The sequence below is a fragment of the Ranitomeya imitator genome, chromosome 4, assembly GCF_032444005.1.
Source record: "Ranitomeya imitator isolate aRanImi1 chromosome 4, aRanImi1.pri, whole genome shotgun sequence".
Lineage (NCBI taxonomy): Eukaryota > Metazoa > Chordata > Amphibia > Anura > Dendrobatidae > Ranitomeya > Ranitomeya imitator.
In genome coordinates, this window is record NC_091285.1 from 208,274,650 (window position 1) to 208,291,625 (window position 16,976).

At 50.9% G+C, this 16,976-nt stretch overlaps 1 protein-coding gene across 3 annotated transcripts in view; it reads right to left on the minus strand.

Moving 5' to 3' along the window:
• Positions 1-16,976, minus strand: part of KIF20A (kinesin family member 20A) — a 93,084-nt gene that overhangs the window by 25,648 nt on the left and 50,460 nt on the right. The window lies entirely within an intron of this gene.

Here is a 16,976-nt window from a genome sequence, read left to right on the forward strand (position 1 = left end):
CTGCGGATTTTCACCTGCTCCAATAGAAAACTGCAGATGAAAATCCGCAGAAGAAAACGCAGTAAAAACCGCGATAAATCCGCAGTAAAAACCGCGATGGGTTTTCACTGCGGATTTTGCAATTCTGCTGCGGAAAAATCCGCAGGGGAATCTGCAGAGTGTGAACATAGCCTAAACGTGAGAACAGACATAAAACAGATAACAACAGAAACATTGGGAGGGAGCTGTGTCCCCCAATGGAGGCTTCAAGAAACAGATTTTACGGTAAGCAATCAAAAATCCTGTTTTCTTTATCGCCTCTCATTGGGGGACACAGGAACCATGGGACGTCCCAAAGCAGTCCCACGGGTGGGAAAAACAGACTTCCATCAGGTCAGAGGACTCACCACTGCCGCCTGCAAGATCCTTATGCCTAGGCTGGCGTCCGCCGAAGCGTAGGTATGGACCTTGTAAAATTTGGCGAACGTGTGGATGGAAGACCAAGTTGCCGCTTGGCAAAGCTGTAGGGCGGAAGCCCTGTGGTGCACCGCCCAGGACGCGCCGACTACCCAGGTAGAGTGAGCCTTAATCCCAGGAGGGGGCACTCTGTTCTTGACCCGGTAAGCCTCCAAAATTGCCATTCTGATCCAGTGAGCAATAGTCGCTTTAGAAGCCGGTTGGCCTCTGCGCGTGCCATCAGGAATGACGAAAAAGGAATCCGTCTTCCGGAAAGCGGACGTTCTGTCCAGATAGATCCTCACTGCCCTGACAAGGTCCAGCTTGTTCAACGATCGCTCCAGAGGATGAGTCGGAGCTGGACAAAAGGATGGTAGAACGATGTCCTCGTTGAGGTGGAAGGTGGAAACCACCTTAGGAAGAAAAGAAGGTGGGGGCCGGAAGACCACCTTGTCCTGGTGCATGACCAAAAACGGAGGACGGCAAGACAGGGCCGCCAGCTCGGAAACGCAGCGAATGGACGTGATGGCCACAAGAAAGGCCACCTTCCAAGGTAAAACTGATAGAGGAATCTCCCTAAGAGGTTCAAAGGGAGAAACCGTCAGAACGTCCAGTACCAGGTATAAGTCCCATGCCTCCACAGGGGCTCTGTACGGCGGGACAGCATGGGCTACCCCTTGAAAGAAGGTCTTAACCTGTGGCCGAGAGGCCAAGGTCTTCTGAAAGGATGGAAAGCGCAGAGACCTGACCCTTCAGGGAGCTAAGAGCCAGGCCCGAATCCAGTCCTGCCTGAAGGAAGGCCAAAAGAGAAGGCAGGGAAAAAACCATAGGCGGAACGCGGTTGGACTCGCACCAACGGAAGTAAGCCTTCCAGGTGCGGTAGTAGATCCTGGAAGACGAAGGCTTCCGAGCCTGAATCATGGTGTGAATCACCCGGTCCGAAAGGCCGGACGCTCTTAGAACCGCAGTCTCAACCGCCACGCTGTTAAACTGAGCGAACGAGAATTCGGGTGGCAGATCGGAACCCTGGGACAGCAGATCGGGCCTGTCTGGAAGGCGCCAGGGAGCGTCCGCGAGAACGTTGACAAGCTCCGCGAACCAAGCTCTCCTGGGCCACTCCGGGGCGATCAGGATGACCGGCACCCCTTCCGCTTTGATCATCTTCAACAGCTTGGGAAGTAATGGAAGGGGTGGGAACAGGTAGGGCAGCTCGAACTGTGACCAAGGAATGGCCAGAGCATCGACGCCCACTGCGAGAGGATCGCAGGACCTGGAGACGAACTGCGGAACCTTCCTGTTGATTCGAGACGCCGTGAGATCCACATCCGGAGTCCCCCATCGAAGACAAATCTGATGGAAGACCTCCGGATGCAAGGACCATTCCCCTGCCGCGAGGCCCTCGCGGCTGAGGAAGTCGGCGGCCCAGTTGTCCACGCCGGGGATATGCACCGCGGATATCACCGGAACCGTTGCCTCTGCCCAAAGGAGGATCTTGGATACCTCGGCAAGGGCCAAGGAGCTCCGGGTCCCCCCGACGGTTGATATATGCCACAGCCGTGGCGTTGTCCGTCTGGATCCGGACTGAAAGACCCCTGAGGATCCTTTCCCAGTGGCGGAGGGACAGAAAGATGGCCCGAATCTCGAGGACATTGATTGGCAGAGTTGACTCCTGCGACGACCAACGGCCCTGAACCGTCAGGTGGCAAAAAACCACACCCCAGCCGATCAGGCTGGCGTCCGTTGTCACCACCTGCCAGTGAACTGGAAAGAAGGACCTGCCCTGGGAGATAAGAGGTGACGTCAGCCACCAGTTGAGGGACCGCTTGACCCGAGAAGAGAGTCTGATCGGCCGATCCAGGGAGAAGACAGACCTGTCCCACTGAGACAGAATGGCTTGCTGAAGGGGTCGCAAATGAAATTGGGCGAAGGGAATCGCTTCCAATGTAGCTACCATCCTCCCCAGAACCTTCATGGCCGAACGGAGGGAGGGAGGCCGAGGACCCTGGAGCAAGCGTATGTCCCGACAAAGAGTGGATCTCTTGTCTTTGGGAAGGAAGACTCTGGTCTGACGAGTGTCGAAAAGCATGCCCAGAAAGATGATGCGCTGAGAAGGAATAAGGCAGGACTTCTTCCGGTTGACCAGCCACCCGAAACGGGCTAAGGTGTCGAGAACAATGGACAGGCTTTCGTGGGCCTGAGCAAAGGACGGAGCCTTGATGAGGATGTCGTCGAGGTATGGATAAAGGACCAAGCCTCTGACTCTCAAGATGGCCATCAGCGCCGCCAAGATCTTCGTGAACACCCTTGGCGCGGTTGCGAGACCGAACGGCAGGGCGACGAACTGAAAATGATCTCATTGCACTGCGAAGCGCAGGAAACGGTGATGTCCAGGAAATATCGGGACATGTAGGTAGGCGTCCTGGATATCTATAGAGCATAGAAATTCCTGAGCCTCCATGGAAGCAATTACTGAACGAAGGGATTCCATCCTGAAGTGTCTCAGGCGAACTCTCCTGTTCAGCAATTTGAGGTCCAGAATGGGACGAACCTTGCCGTCTTTTTTCGGTACCACAAAAAGGTTTGAGTAGAAACCCGTGTACCGTTCCTTTTCTGGGACGGGAACGATTACCCCGGATTTGAGCAGAGAAGCGATGGCTGCGAAGAAGCCCGGAACTAGAGCGGGATCTCTTTGAGGACGGGATTGGAAGAAACGATCCCGGGGTCTGGAAGCGAACTCTATCTTGTATCCCGAGGATACAACTTCCCTGACCCAAGCGTCCTCTACTGCGGAAAACCAGACGTCCCTGAAAAGGAGAAGACGGCCGCCCAATCTGGGAGTTGGGCTGGAGTCTTGCCAAGAGTCATGCGGAGGTGGATCTTCCAGTCCTGGAGGATCTACCCTGGGAGTAGCGAGGACGCCAGGACGGAGTGGGCCTAAAGGACACCGCCTTCTTCTCCTGACGTGCCTGTGGCCTCTGTTGCTGCTGGGAAAAGGAGTTTGATGCAGCGAAGCGACGAAAAGGCGGAAAAGAGCGAAACTGTCGTCTAGGAGGAGGGCGACGAGGCTTAGCCTGGGGGAGAAGAGAACTTGTACCCCCGGTGGCGTCCTTAATGATTTGGTCCAACTGGGAACCAAAGAGACGAGAGCCCTGGAAGGGCAGACTAGTGAGGGACTTTTTGGAGGACAAGTCCGCCTGCCAGGCCTTGAGCCAAACGGTCCGGCGGATGGCAACGGCATTGCTGGAAGCCTGAGCCGCACAAGACGCGACATCCAGGGAGGCGGAAACCAGGTATTCACCAGCGTGGGAAATCTGGTTGGCAAGTTCCGCTAATTGCGCGGGAGGCGCCCTGTCCAGGATACCTCGCCGTAGATCCTTGGCCCATTTTGAGATGGATTTTGAAGCCCAAGTGGAAGCAAAAGCTGGACATAGAGCCGCTGAAGCCGCTTCAAAAGCAGATTTCGCGAAGGATTCTATAACTATCGTTAGAATCCTTCAGAGATGCTCCGCCGGACAGTGGAAGCACCGTGTTGGTGGACAGCCTGGAAACAGGGGGATCCACCGAGGGGGAGACCGTCCAATTGGCGGTAAGTTCTGGTGAAAAAGGATATAACACCCCCAGGCGTTTTCCCCTCTGAAAACGTCTGGTCGGATTCTCTCTCTCTGGACAAGATTTCCTCGAATTCAGGATAAGGAGCGAAAAATTTAGAAGGTGGTTTGGCCCGTCTAAACGAAACCGCCTGATCTGAGGGTTTCGTAGAGGGATCCTTGATGCTACAGGTTTGGTTTATTGCCCCAATGAGGTTGTGGACCGTCTCACTCATGGTGGCGATTTGGTTAGGATCCAGCTCCGAAATATCCTCCGAGGGCACATCAGATAATGCCTCGCCTGACTCAGGGGAGGAGGATCGGTGGGACACCAACCGCGGGGGAGGGCCGTGCGGCGAGATGGAACGAGAAGAGGACTCAGACCGACGTTCCTGTCTGGACCTTTTGTGGCTAATCAAGGAGGGCTCGGGTGGCGGTTCCTGTGACCCGCTGGCCACTGCAGGGGTCTGCAGGGGTAACCGATCCAGCGCGGACACCAGGGTTTGAGATACCAGTGTTAAATCGGCCACCGACTGTGACAGAGAGGCGGACCAGCCTGGGATGGGGGGGATCACTCTCGAGCGGAACAGCCGGGGGATCCTGGGCGGTGGGAACAATCGGGTTGCTGCAGGACTGACACAGCGGGGAGGACTGACCTGAGGGAAGTTTGCCGTTACAGGACGAACATGCAAAGTACGTGACTAAGGCAGTAGATGAAGAAGAAGTAGGGGGGCGAGAGCGGCCCCCTTTAGAGGTAGACATTTTTGAGGGACCCTGAAGATGCCAGTGGGTTAGGGGACAGTGGGCAGAGGGTGGTGTCAGTCTGCAGTGCAGCTACTCACGGACCCGGTCCTGGAAGATGTCCCACTTGTCCTCGGTGGAGAAATCCCCTGAGGTGCTGTATTCTGCAATGCTGAGCCCACAGAAGATGCGGGCGAAGGGGCGTGGCGCGCTGCGTGAGGCACTGCGAGGGCTGCTGCTGTGGGTGTGAAGCGATGCGCACACCAGACGAGTGTCCCACGAGGAAGGGGGCGGAGCCAGACGCAGAGGCGCCAGTGGGCAGGACATAGTATGTCAGGGGGGGAAAAGCCCGCCCGCAGAAGCGGAAGTGAGGGATCCAAGAACCGGAAGTAGGCCCCGGCCGAAGCCGGGGCCTAAATTAGGAACTGGCGGCCGGGAAAAAAAGGGGCCGCGGCGCCGGTACAGAGCGCTGGAGCAATGCGCCGCGACGGGAGGCTGGCGGCGCAGCAGCCTGCTAGGCTGAAGGGTGCCGCAGATAACCACCTCCTGCGGCGCCGCAGCAATGCGCCGCAGCGAGAAGCGGCGCGATAGTCTGCAGGGCTGCCACGCTGAGGATGTGCCCAGGGAAAAACCGCAGCGCTGGTAGTGCGCCGCAGAAAGGAGCGTACGGCAGCCATAGAGCTGTCTTGTAAGAAGGTGCTGGCAACAGGGGATAAGAGCGCGGCGGCCAGAAAGGGGCCCCGCGCTGGAGAGCAAAAGGCCCATGCAGAATGGGGAAAATGTGGACTACCAGGACACCGATAAAATACCGGCCGCGCCGCAGGATACAGGCGATGACCGGGTGAGAGGGTCACCGTCTGGGAGCCCCTAACAAGAACCCCCCCCCCCCCTAACAAAGATCTGGGATGGGATGGGGGAAAATACTCACCTAAAACATCCCACGCCGGTACTAACCTTAAAAGGGGGTGAGACGTCCAGGGAGCTGATGGACGTCCTCGTCTCCTCCAACCGACAGGCTCTGGTGGGCGAGTGGGTGGGGGACGGAGCCAGGACCGGACTTCTGAGCACGCTTGTGTGCTAGGATCTTGGTCCTGGTGAGGGATCTATGAGGATACGGGGGTGGCAGTACACGCCGTACTCATAGTCCGTATTGTGGGAGTACAGGTGTGACTGTTCACCCTGTATCCCTCCGGAAACCTGAAAAGAAACGACGCACATTGAGGTAGATAAGGGTCTAATGAAAGACCCGTGTCCACCTCCTACAGACACTAAGCTAAACTGAAGAGTATAATGCCAGTCGGTGGGGTGTACACTGCAGAGGAGGAGCTAGCTTTTTTTAGTTGCATAGTGTCAGCCTCCTAGTGGCAGCAGCATACACCCATGGTTCCTGTGTCCCCCAATGAGAGGCGATAAAGAAATTAGAATTATGCATGAGACTTTACAGCGTAAAGTAGCCTGCACAGGAGCCAATGATACTTAAACAGGCAACCCTAACATCAATATATATATCAGCTGTTTAATGCCGCCACATGGTTTGATGACCTCTTGAAACAGTAAGGTATTTATATAGGTGAAACAATAGAGAGGGACTTGACATCAAATATTTTATACTGTAGAGCAGGGGTCCCCAACTCCAGTCCTCAAGGCCCACCAACAGGTCATGTTTTCAGGATTTCCTTTGCATTGCACAGGTGATGCAATTATTACCTGGGCAAGATTAAGGAAATCCTGAAAACATGACCTGTTGATGGGCCTTGAGGACTGGAGTTGGGGACCCCTGCTGTAGAGGACCCTGTGGCCCACACTCACCAGTTCAGGGAGAACAATACCACACCACCCACTCAAGTGTAGCAGAGAGCATCTCCCGTTAGGCCTCTTTCACACTTCCGTTGTTGGCTGTGCATCATGGTGCAGTGAAATAACGTGTCAACGGACGTTGTGAAAATAGAGGAAAACGTGTGTGACGCATCCAGTATTATATTATTATACATTATTAAATAATTGTCTATGGGTCACTTCCGTCTTTCTGTCTGTCACGGAAATCCCAAGTCGCTGATTGGTCTTGGTTGTTTGGTCGTGGTTGTTTTGCCGCAACCAATCAGCGACGGGCACAGTCCGGTGGCAAAATGGCCGCTCCTTACTTCCCCCAGTCAGTGGCCGCTCCATAATCCCCTCCAGTCAGCGCTCACACAGGGTTAATGGCAGCGTTAACGGACCGCGGTGTAACGCACTCCATTAACCCTGTGAGACAAATTTTTTACTATTGACGCTGCCTATGCAGCATCAGTAGTAAAAAGATCTAATGTTAAAAATAATTAAAAAAAAATAAACAATCATTATATACTCACCTTCTGTCGGCCCCCGGATGCAGCCCAGGCCTTTCCCGCTCCTCGTGACGCTCGGGTCCATGCATTGCGGTCTCACGAGATGATGACGTGCAGTCTCACGAGACCGCAATGCACTCTTAGGAGCGACCACCACAGTCTGGCCGCGAAATGTACGCTCCATACTCCCCTGCACTCAGTGCCCCCTCCATACCCACGCCCAGTCAGCGCAAGATTGCCATGGGATTTAAATCCCGCTCCCCTGATTGGTCACGCCGGCTGGGCTGGACGCTTCCAAGAGTGCATTACGGGCTCGCGAGATGATGACGTAGCGGTCATCTCGCGAGACCGCAATGCATGGACCCGAGCGTCGCGTGGAGCGGGAAAGGCCTGGGCTGCATTCGGGGGCCGACAGAAGGTGAGTATATAATGATTTTTTTTTTTTTTTTTAATTATTTTTAACATTAGATCTTTTTACTACTGATGCTGCATAGGCAGCGTCAATAGTAAAAAATTGGTCACACAGGGTTAATGGAGTGCGTACACCGCGGCATAACGCGGTCCGTTAATGCTGCCATTGACCCTGTGTGAGCGCTGACTGGAGGGGAGTAAGGAGCGGCCATTTTACCGCCGGACTGTGCCCGCCGCTGATTGGTCGTGGTTGCTTTGCCGCGACTTGGGATTTCCGTGACAGACAGAAAGACAGACAAAAGACGGAAGTGACCCTTAGACACCTACTATATAATTGTCTAAGGGTCACTTCCGTCTTTCTGTCCTTCTGTCTGTCACGGATATTCATTGGTCGCGGCCTCTGTCTGTCATGGAATCCAAGTCGCTGACTGGCCTTGCCAGCTGCCTGTCATGGCTGTCGCGACCAATCAGCGACGGCCCCAGTCCGATTAGTCCCTCCCCTGCAGTCGGCGCCCGCTCCATACTCCCCGCAGTCACCGCTCACACAGGGTTAATGCCAGCGGTAACAGACCGCGTCATGCTGCGGGTAACTCACTCAGTTACCGCCGCTATTAACCCTGTGTGACCAAGTTTTTACGATTGATGCTGCCTATGCAGCGTCAATAGTAAAAACATCTAATGTTAAAAATGATAAAAAAATAAAAATAAAATAAATTATATACTCACCTTTCGCGACGCTCTGGTGACCGCTCCATGCAAGCGGCAGGTTCCGTGCCAAGGATGGTATGGGAGTAGGACCTGCCATGACGTCACGGTCATGTGACCGAACAACAAGAGGCCCTCGGAAGGTGAGTATATGTATTTTTTAACCTGTGACATATACGTGGCTGTGCAATATACTACGTGGGCTGTGCAATATACTACGTGGGCTGTGCAATATACTATGTGGACATGCATATTCTAGAATACCCGATACGTTAGAATCGGGCCACCATCTAGTGTACACATATATACATATACAAACAATCAGTAGATTTGGTTTCCAGTACCATCTCTATGCTGATGACACCCAATTATACACTTATTCTCCTGTTATCACGCCGACCTTTTTAGTAAACACCAGTGAGTGTCTTACCGCTGTCTCTAACATCATGTCCTCCCTCTATCTGAAACTGAACCTGTCAAAAACTGAACTCCTCGTGTTTTCTCCCTCTATTAACCTACCTTTTCCTGACATTGCCATCTCCGTGTGTGGTTCCACCATTACTCCAAAGCAACATGCCTGCTGCCTTGGGGTCATACTCGATTCCGAGCTTTCATTCACCCCCCACATCCGATCACTGGCTCGCTCTTATCTGCATCTCAAAAACATTTCTAGAATTCGCCCTTTTCTTACTTTCGACTCTGCAAAAACTCTTAGGCTACGTTCAGACTAGCGTTGTGCTAGTGTGCGTCGGGCGACGCAGCGGCGACGCACGCGTCATGCGCCCCTATGTTTAACATGGGGGACGCATGCGTTTGTTTGTTGCGTTTTGCAACGCATGCGTCTTTTTTGCCGCAAGCATCGGACCAAGAAAACGCAACAAGTTGCATTTTTCTTGCGTCCGATTTTTAGCAAAAAAAGACGCACGCGTCGCAAAACGCAGCGTTTTTTGCGTGCGTTGTGTCGCCGACGCAGCGGCGCACAACGCTAGTCTGAACGTAGCTTTACTGTTTCACTTATTCATTCTCGTCTGGACTATAGTAACTCTCTACTAATTGGCCTCCCTCTTACCAAACTTTCCCCCCTCCAATCTGTCCTGAATGCTGCAGCCAGGATCATGTTCCTCACCAACCGTTACACCGATGCCTCTACTTTGTGCCAGTCATTACACTGGTTACCCATCCACTCAAGAATCCAGTACAAAACTACTACCCTCATCCACAAAGCACTCCATGGCTCAGCACCACCCTACATCTCCTCTCTGGTCTCAGTCTACCAACCTACCCGTGCCCTCCGCTCCGCTAATGACCTCAGGTTAGCATCCTCAATAATCAGAACCTCCCATTCCCGTCTCCAAGACTTTACACGTGCTGCGCCGATTCTTTGGAATGCACTACCTAGGGCAATACGATTAATCCCCCCAGTTTTAAGCGTGCCCTAAAAACTCATTTGTTCAGATTGCCTACCACCTCAACGCATTAACCTAACTATCCCTGTGTGGCCCATTAAAAAAAAAAAAAACATAATCAGGTTCCTTGCAACATGTTCTCATACACCAGTTAATAGCCCTCTGTGTCTGTACTGCTACATACTTAGGCAGTTAACTGGTTCATGCAGCTTTACATGAATACCTGAGCCTTACACTATGGCTGGTCCGAATAACTAAAGCAATTGTTACCTTCCACCTCTTGTGTGTCTCCCCTTTTCCTCAGATTGTAAGCTTGCGAGCAGGGCCCTCATTCCTCTTGATATCTATTTTGAACTGTGATTTCTGTTATGCTTTAATGTCTATTGTCTGTACAAGTCCCCTCTATAATTTGTAAAGCGCTGCGGAATATGTTGGCGCTAAATAAAATTATTATTAAACATATACATACACATACATACATACATACACACACACATATATACACACACAGTTGTGGCCAAGAGTATTGACACCCCTGCAATTCTGTCAGATAATACTGTTTCTTCCTGAAAATGATTGCAAACACAAATTCTTTGTTATTATCTTCATTTAATTTGTTTTAAATGAAAAAACACAAAAAATTGTTCTAAAGCCAAATTGGATATAATTCCACACCAAACATAAAAAAGGGGGTGGACAAAAGTATTGGCACTGTTCAAAAAGTCATGTGATGCTTCTCTAATTTGTGTAATTAACAGCACCTGTAACTTACCTGTGGCACCTAACAGGTGTTGGCAATAACTAAATCACACTTGCAGCCAGTTGACATATGCCAGAAACGTCATACATCATATGCCAGGGTTACATTGCAACATGATATAAATATTACCAGGGAGGGAACTACCAGTGCTGTCAGTATGGACTCCTGGAAACATAATTAACGGTAAGCTTAATACCTATTTTCCAGGACGTCCCTCCTGACAGCACCCCGGAGAGTACCAAAGCACCTCCTCAGGGTGGGATTACCGCTTGGAGAACCTTTCTCCCAAATGCAGTATGTTGACCAGACAAAACATCAAGCTTATAATGTTTACAAAAGGTGTTGGCGCTAGCCCATGTTGCCGCCTTACAGATCTGCTCTAGAGAGGCTCCTGCCCTCTCAGCCCAGGAAGTAGCTATCCCTCGAGTAGAATGTGCATGGAGACCCTTTGGAGGTGGGAGCCCTTCTGACTGATAAGCCTCAGAGATCATGGAGGTGATCCAACGAGCGATAGAGGCCTTCTTTCCCTTACTCTTACCTCCAAATAAAATGAACAAATTTGGGTCAATGCGCCACGAGTTGGTGGCTGCCAGGTAGTCTAAGACTGCCTGTCTGACATCGAGAGAATGGAGAGCTTTTTCTTTTTCATTAGCCGGGTTATTACAAAAGGACGGTAACACGACTTCCTGATTTCTATTTTAAACTGTTCCCACCTTTGGAATAAAAGAGGGATCCAATCTAAGATTTAGGCTATCCTCTCTAACCTGGAGGTACGGGTCCCTAGTGCACAGGGCTTGAATCTCCCCCACCCTCTTAGCTGTAGTAATCGCAACTAAGAATGCTGTTTTACGAGTGAGGACTGGAATGGGCATATTATCGGCCGAGGCGTAGACGTTTTTACAAAGGAATTTGAGGACCAGATTAAGGTCCCAGAACGGCGACAATTGTCTAATGGTGGGGCGCAACCTCTGGGTGGCTCTGATAAATCTAACTATCCACGGGTGGGATGCTAGGGGATAGTCTAAAAAAGAGCTAAGTGCAGAGATCTGCACTTTCAAGGTGCTTGGTTTGAGACCTGTGTCAAACCCAGCCTGCAGGAAATCTAGAATTCTGGGTAAGTCGGGAGTGCCTGCCGTAACCTCAGACCTGCCACCCTCCAGACAGAAACATTTCGCGATTTTCAAATAAATTGCCGATGTGACTGGCTTCCTGCTGGATTTAATAGTAGCTATCACTTGATCCAATAGCCCTCTTGCCTTCAGGATCCATGCTGAGAGATGGAGATTCTCTGGGTTCGGGTGGTACACTGGACCCTGGTGGATTACATCTGCCCTGAGAGGAAGCTCTACTGGGCTCTCGATTGCCAGGTCTACTAGGAGAGAGAACTAACTCCTTCTCGGCCAAAATGGGACAATCAATATGACTCGAGCTCGATCCTCTTTGATTTTCCTGAGAACAGCTGGAATCAGTGCTAGAGGCGGGAATGCGTACGAGAGGGGTTCCGTACATTCCTGGCTCAGACCATCGATCCCTTGCGGGAGATCTTGAGGGTTCAGTGAGAAAAAGCTTGAGAACTTTGAATTTCTCCTGTTTGCAAATAGGTCTATACTGGGAGTTCCCCAGCGAAGACAAAGATCCTGGAAGATTTCCTGGTTGAGTTCCCACTCTGTTGCAAACACCCGTCTCCTGCTCAGATAGTCTGCTATGTCGTTCTGGGAGCCTTGTAAGTGAATTGCCGAAATGGATAGGACCGAATTTTCTGCCCAACGAAATATTCTTCCCGCCAGCTCCTGAAGCGGATGGTGTCTTGAGCCTCCCTGATGCTTCAGGAAAGATAGTTGTAACGTTGTCGGACAGTATCCTGACATGGCAATTTTCGAGGGTGTGTCGGTTCATTCTTAATGCCTCCCAGACAGCATACAGCTATTTGAAGTTGGAGGAGCTGTGAACGACATCTGCTGGCCACCTTCCTTGTAGGATCCTGCCTTTTAGATGAACTCCCCAGCCCCAGGCGCTGGCGTCTGTAGTTACTACTACATAGGGATCGGTAGACCATAACACCCCGATTCTTAGCTTCTCTGGTTGTTTCCACCAGAGGAGAGATCTTCGTACTGGATACGTCAGCCTTAAAGTACTGTCCAGAGAAGACGGACGACGATCCCATTTGAAGAGGATTAATCTTTGCAGAGGTCTTGAATGGAACTGTGCCCATCTTACACACACACGGTATGCAAGCCGTCATCAGGCCTAGTACTCTCATGGCCGTCCTTATTGATGCTCTGCGCTCTAATAGGAGCCTGATCTGGATTGCCTCCAGCTTGGTCTCAGGTAGCAGGGATATCCTGTTTCTTGAATCCAGACATACTCCCAGGAATATCTTTTTGCATTCCGAAGTCAGGTCGGATTTCTGCCAGTTTATGACCCATCCTAACTGTTCCATCACAGATACGGTTCGGTTCCTGTGGTCTGACAGAATCTCTGGTGTTCTTGCGACCAGGAGAAAGTCGTCGAGATATGGGACTATTATGATCCCCTGGTTTCTCAGGAAAGCGACAATTTCTGACACCAGCTTTGTAAATACACGAGGTGCTGAGGCAAGCCCGAACGGAAGGCATTGAAACTGGTAGTGACAGGTCCCGGACGGCAGCACCACCGTAAACCTCAGAAGCTTCTGAGATGAGGGGTGGACGGGGACCTGATAATAGGCACTCTTCAGGTCGAGAGTGCACATCACAGCATCCCGATCTATAAGGAGAATTGCTGAACGTATGGACTCCATACGGAACCTCTTGTACCTGACCCAGGCATTTAGAGGTTTCAGATTTATTATTGTGCGAGAGTCGCCGGATGCTTTTGCTATGGAAAAAAGAGAGTAGTGTCCCTGGCCTACTTCTAGTGGTGGTACTGGGATTATGACTTCTGAGGAAAGCATATCCTGTAAGTCTATCATCATGGGAGAGTCTCGCATAACCATCATGGGCACGATGAATCTGTCTGGTGGAGGGGAGTAAAGTTCGATCCTGTAGCCTTCTGACACAGCCTGAAGGACCCACTGATTTTGAGTGACCCGTGCCCAATTTTCCGCAAAGTGGCAAAGCCTTCCCCCGATAAGAGTGGTGTCATTGCGTCTTAGATTTAGAAGAGGGGCTGAAGAAGAAACTCCTGTTCTTATTACCCTGGCTACGGGAACCTCTATTGAATCCTCTATTGGATCTACCCCCTCTGTAATCGGGCTGTCTCCTGAAGGGAAAACCTCTCCGAAAGGACTGAGACCTCTTAGGCTTGTCCTCCGGAAAACCCTTCTTATCAGAGGCTGACTCTAGAATAGTGTCTAGGGAAGGACCAAATACCCTTGCTCCTGAGAAGGGAATTGAACATAATTTGGTCTTAGAGGCATTATCACCTGACCAGGATCTTAGCCAGACCGCCCTTCTAGCTGCGTTGGATAATGAACCACTTCCAACTGAAAATCTAACAGATTCAGCTGTCATGTCAGACAGAAAAGCCATGGCAGATCTCATGATGGGAAGAGAGCTTAGAATATCGGACCTTGGGGTTTTATTGGATAGATGCTCTTCCAATTGACCCATCCATAGATACATAGACCGAGCTACCCGCTATGTTAGTCTTAATTAGGGCTGCGGATGATTCCCAGGCCCTCTTTAGCAGTATGTCAGCTTTCCGATCCATGGGATCGCGCAGGTTTAATGAGTCCTCGAATGGTATGGCTGTCTTTTTGGCAACCTTTGCCACCGGAACATCTACTTTGGGTATCTCTTCCCATAGTTTGTCTTCTTCCGGCTCGAAAGGTAGACGAGCTTTGAAGTCTTTAGACAATACCAGCCGACGTTCTGCTTCCTTCCACTCCTCCAGTATCATGGCCTTGATATGCTCACTAACTTGGAATACCGTCTGCCTACGTGACATAAGACTCCCAAACATCAGGTCCTGCCTGGACTGAGGTTTAGAGGTCTCTTCTATCTGCATTGTGCTCCGCACAGCCTGCACAAGATCATTCGTCTCCTCCACCTGGAAGAGGTATTTCCTCTGGTGGTCCTGACTCCCTGAAGGAAGTTCACCCTCTTCTTCTGAGACAAAGTCCTCGGAGTCAGACTTATCCTCAGAACTATACACCGGCTCTCTTAGGTCTCGCTCCCGTCTGGCTCTCTGGCGGCTGGGAACGGGGCTGGATTTCTCCACAATACTGGACAAAGAAGCCTGAACCTCTTCACGTATTAGGGACCTCATCTCTGACAAGAGTGCCGGCTGTTCGTCCCTCATAACCTTAGATGTGCAATCTGCACACAAGGTTTTCACATGAGTGTTCGGCAGTTTCACATTACATATAGGGCATCTACTGGATTTCCCGGAGGCCTTGCTGGACTTCTTAGCTTGACCAGAGGGGGCAGCGGGGGTTCCCTTATCCTTAAATGACGTAAGGTAGGGAGTAAGTAATGGGGTATGTACCTGCGTGCAGATAGGGAGGTCTGCGCTATGCGCACTCACCCCTTCCTCGGCTGGCATGTTTCCTTCCATGGTCCGATGTAGCAGGTCCCCGCAGCTCTCCACGCTGGACAGGAGCACTTCAGCTGCTGTGCGTTCCACACTTGGAGGGCACACACTTCCCCCGCTCTTACAGCGTCACCGGAAGTGACGGTAGCGGATGCTGCGAAACCGGAAGTGACGCGGTTCACTGGGACTTCCGCCTGAAGATGCCGTGCAGGATGCAGTACCGCTCTGGATGCCGCGAAATCCTGCCGCCTGGAACCGCGTCCGCAGCCGAGAGCCTCCCTCCGGGAGGAGCGGCTGCCACCAGGAGCTTCGTCACTCCTGGTCTTTGGAGCAGAGGGACCCCCCTCTGGAGGGTTTCTGCCCTGAGCCTCTTGACAGGTGGAAGGGTATTGGCAAGCTCCGGTAAGCTGCGCAGCATCTCTCGTGCGTCCCTTGCAGGGACAGGAAAAACACTGAGGATTGGGGGTGGGACATGACCTATTGAACTCTCGTGTGTTTCCTGTCCCAGCAAGGGGAGGAGGAGGTCCTCCAGGGTGCTGTCAGGAGGGACGTCCTGGAAAAAGAGGCATTCAAAGAAAAGAACACGGTCCCTATAGTCAAACATGGCGGAGGTTCCCTGATGTTTTGGGGTTGCTTTGCTGCCTCTGGCACTGGACTGCTTGACCGTGTGCATGGCATTATGAAGTCTGAATACTACCAACAAATTTTGCAGCATAATGTAGGGCCCAGTGTGAGAAAGCTTGGTCGCCCTCAGAGGTCATGGGTCTTCCTGCAGGACAAGGACCCAAAACACACTTCAAAAAGCACTAGAAAATAGTTTGAGAAAAAGCACTGGAGACTTCTAAGGTGGCCAGCAATGAGTCCAGACCTGAATCCCATAGAACACCTGTGGAGAGATTTAAAAATAGCAGTTTGGGGAAGGCACCCTTCAAATATCAGGGACCTGGAGCAGTTTGCCAAAGAAGAATGGTCTAAAATTCCAGCAGAGCATTGTAAGAAACTCATTGATGGTTACCAGAAGCGGTTGGTCGCATTTTTTTTGGCTAAAGGTTGTGCAACCAAAAAATGATATGAAATGATCAATGTTCTGCATTTTGCTTCATTGTGTTTTTCATTTAAGACAAATTAAATGAAGATAATACCTAAGAATTTGTGATTGCAATCATTTTCGGAAAAAAATGAGTATTATCTGACAGAATTGCAGGGGTGTCAGTACCTTTGGCCACAACTGTACATACACATACATACATACATGTACAGTACAGACCAAAAGTTTGGACACCTTCTCATTTAAAGATTTTTCTGTATTTTCATGACTATGAAAATTGTACATTCACACTGAAGGCATCAAAACTATGAATTAACATGTGGAATTATATACTTAAAAAAAAGTGTGAAACAACTGAAAATATGTCTTATAGTCTAGGGAGGGAGGGAGAGGGAGAAGGAGAGGGAGAGGGAGAGAGATCTGGATCCGGTTTTCTCAAAAATGTACATGTACATTCCCCTCTTTGGACATTGATTACATGCGTTACGTGCGGTTCCATAGCGTTTCCAAATGTTAATGTGTTCAATTCCTGCAATGTGAATGTATTTAATATGTGTTGTATACAAAATTAGGGATAGAATAGAAAGTAGTATAGAACAATAGTGTGATTGGAATAGAGGGGGCATACTAGAGATAGGGAATAAGAGTATTAGCTTGGGTATAGGCAGCATAGGGGTTTTCCAGACTGAGGAGTTACAGAGTAGTGTAGTGCAGAGTTAGAGAGCAGAGCCCGGGCAGCCATGCCCAGGGCAAGTTGTGATGCAGCAATGAATTGGGACAGTCTGACAGCCGTGGGGATAAGGTTGCATCGGCAAGAAGGGGCCCCCAGGCTGAGTGTCGTGCAGACAGTCATCTGTAGTGAATTCTGTGGCAGAGCTCCCTCCTGTGGTCACAAGGGGTACTTCGGCTGATTCTGTCTGTGAGCTTCCGTTGGTGGAGGAGAGTGGTACTGCGGCTTCTGAGTTTCCTTCCTCAGGTGATGTGGTGAAGTCGTTAGGTGCTGCTCTATTTAACTCCACCTAGTGCTTTGATCCTGGCCTCCAGTCA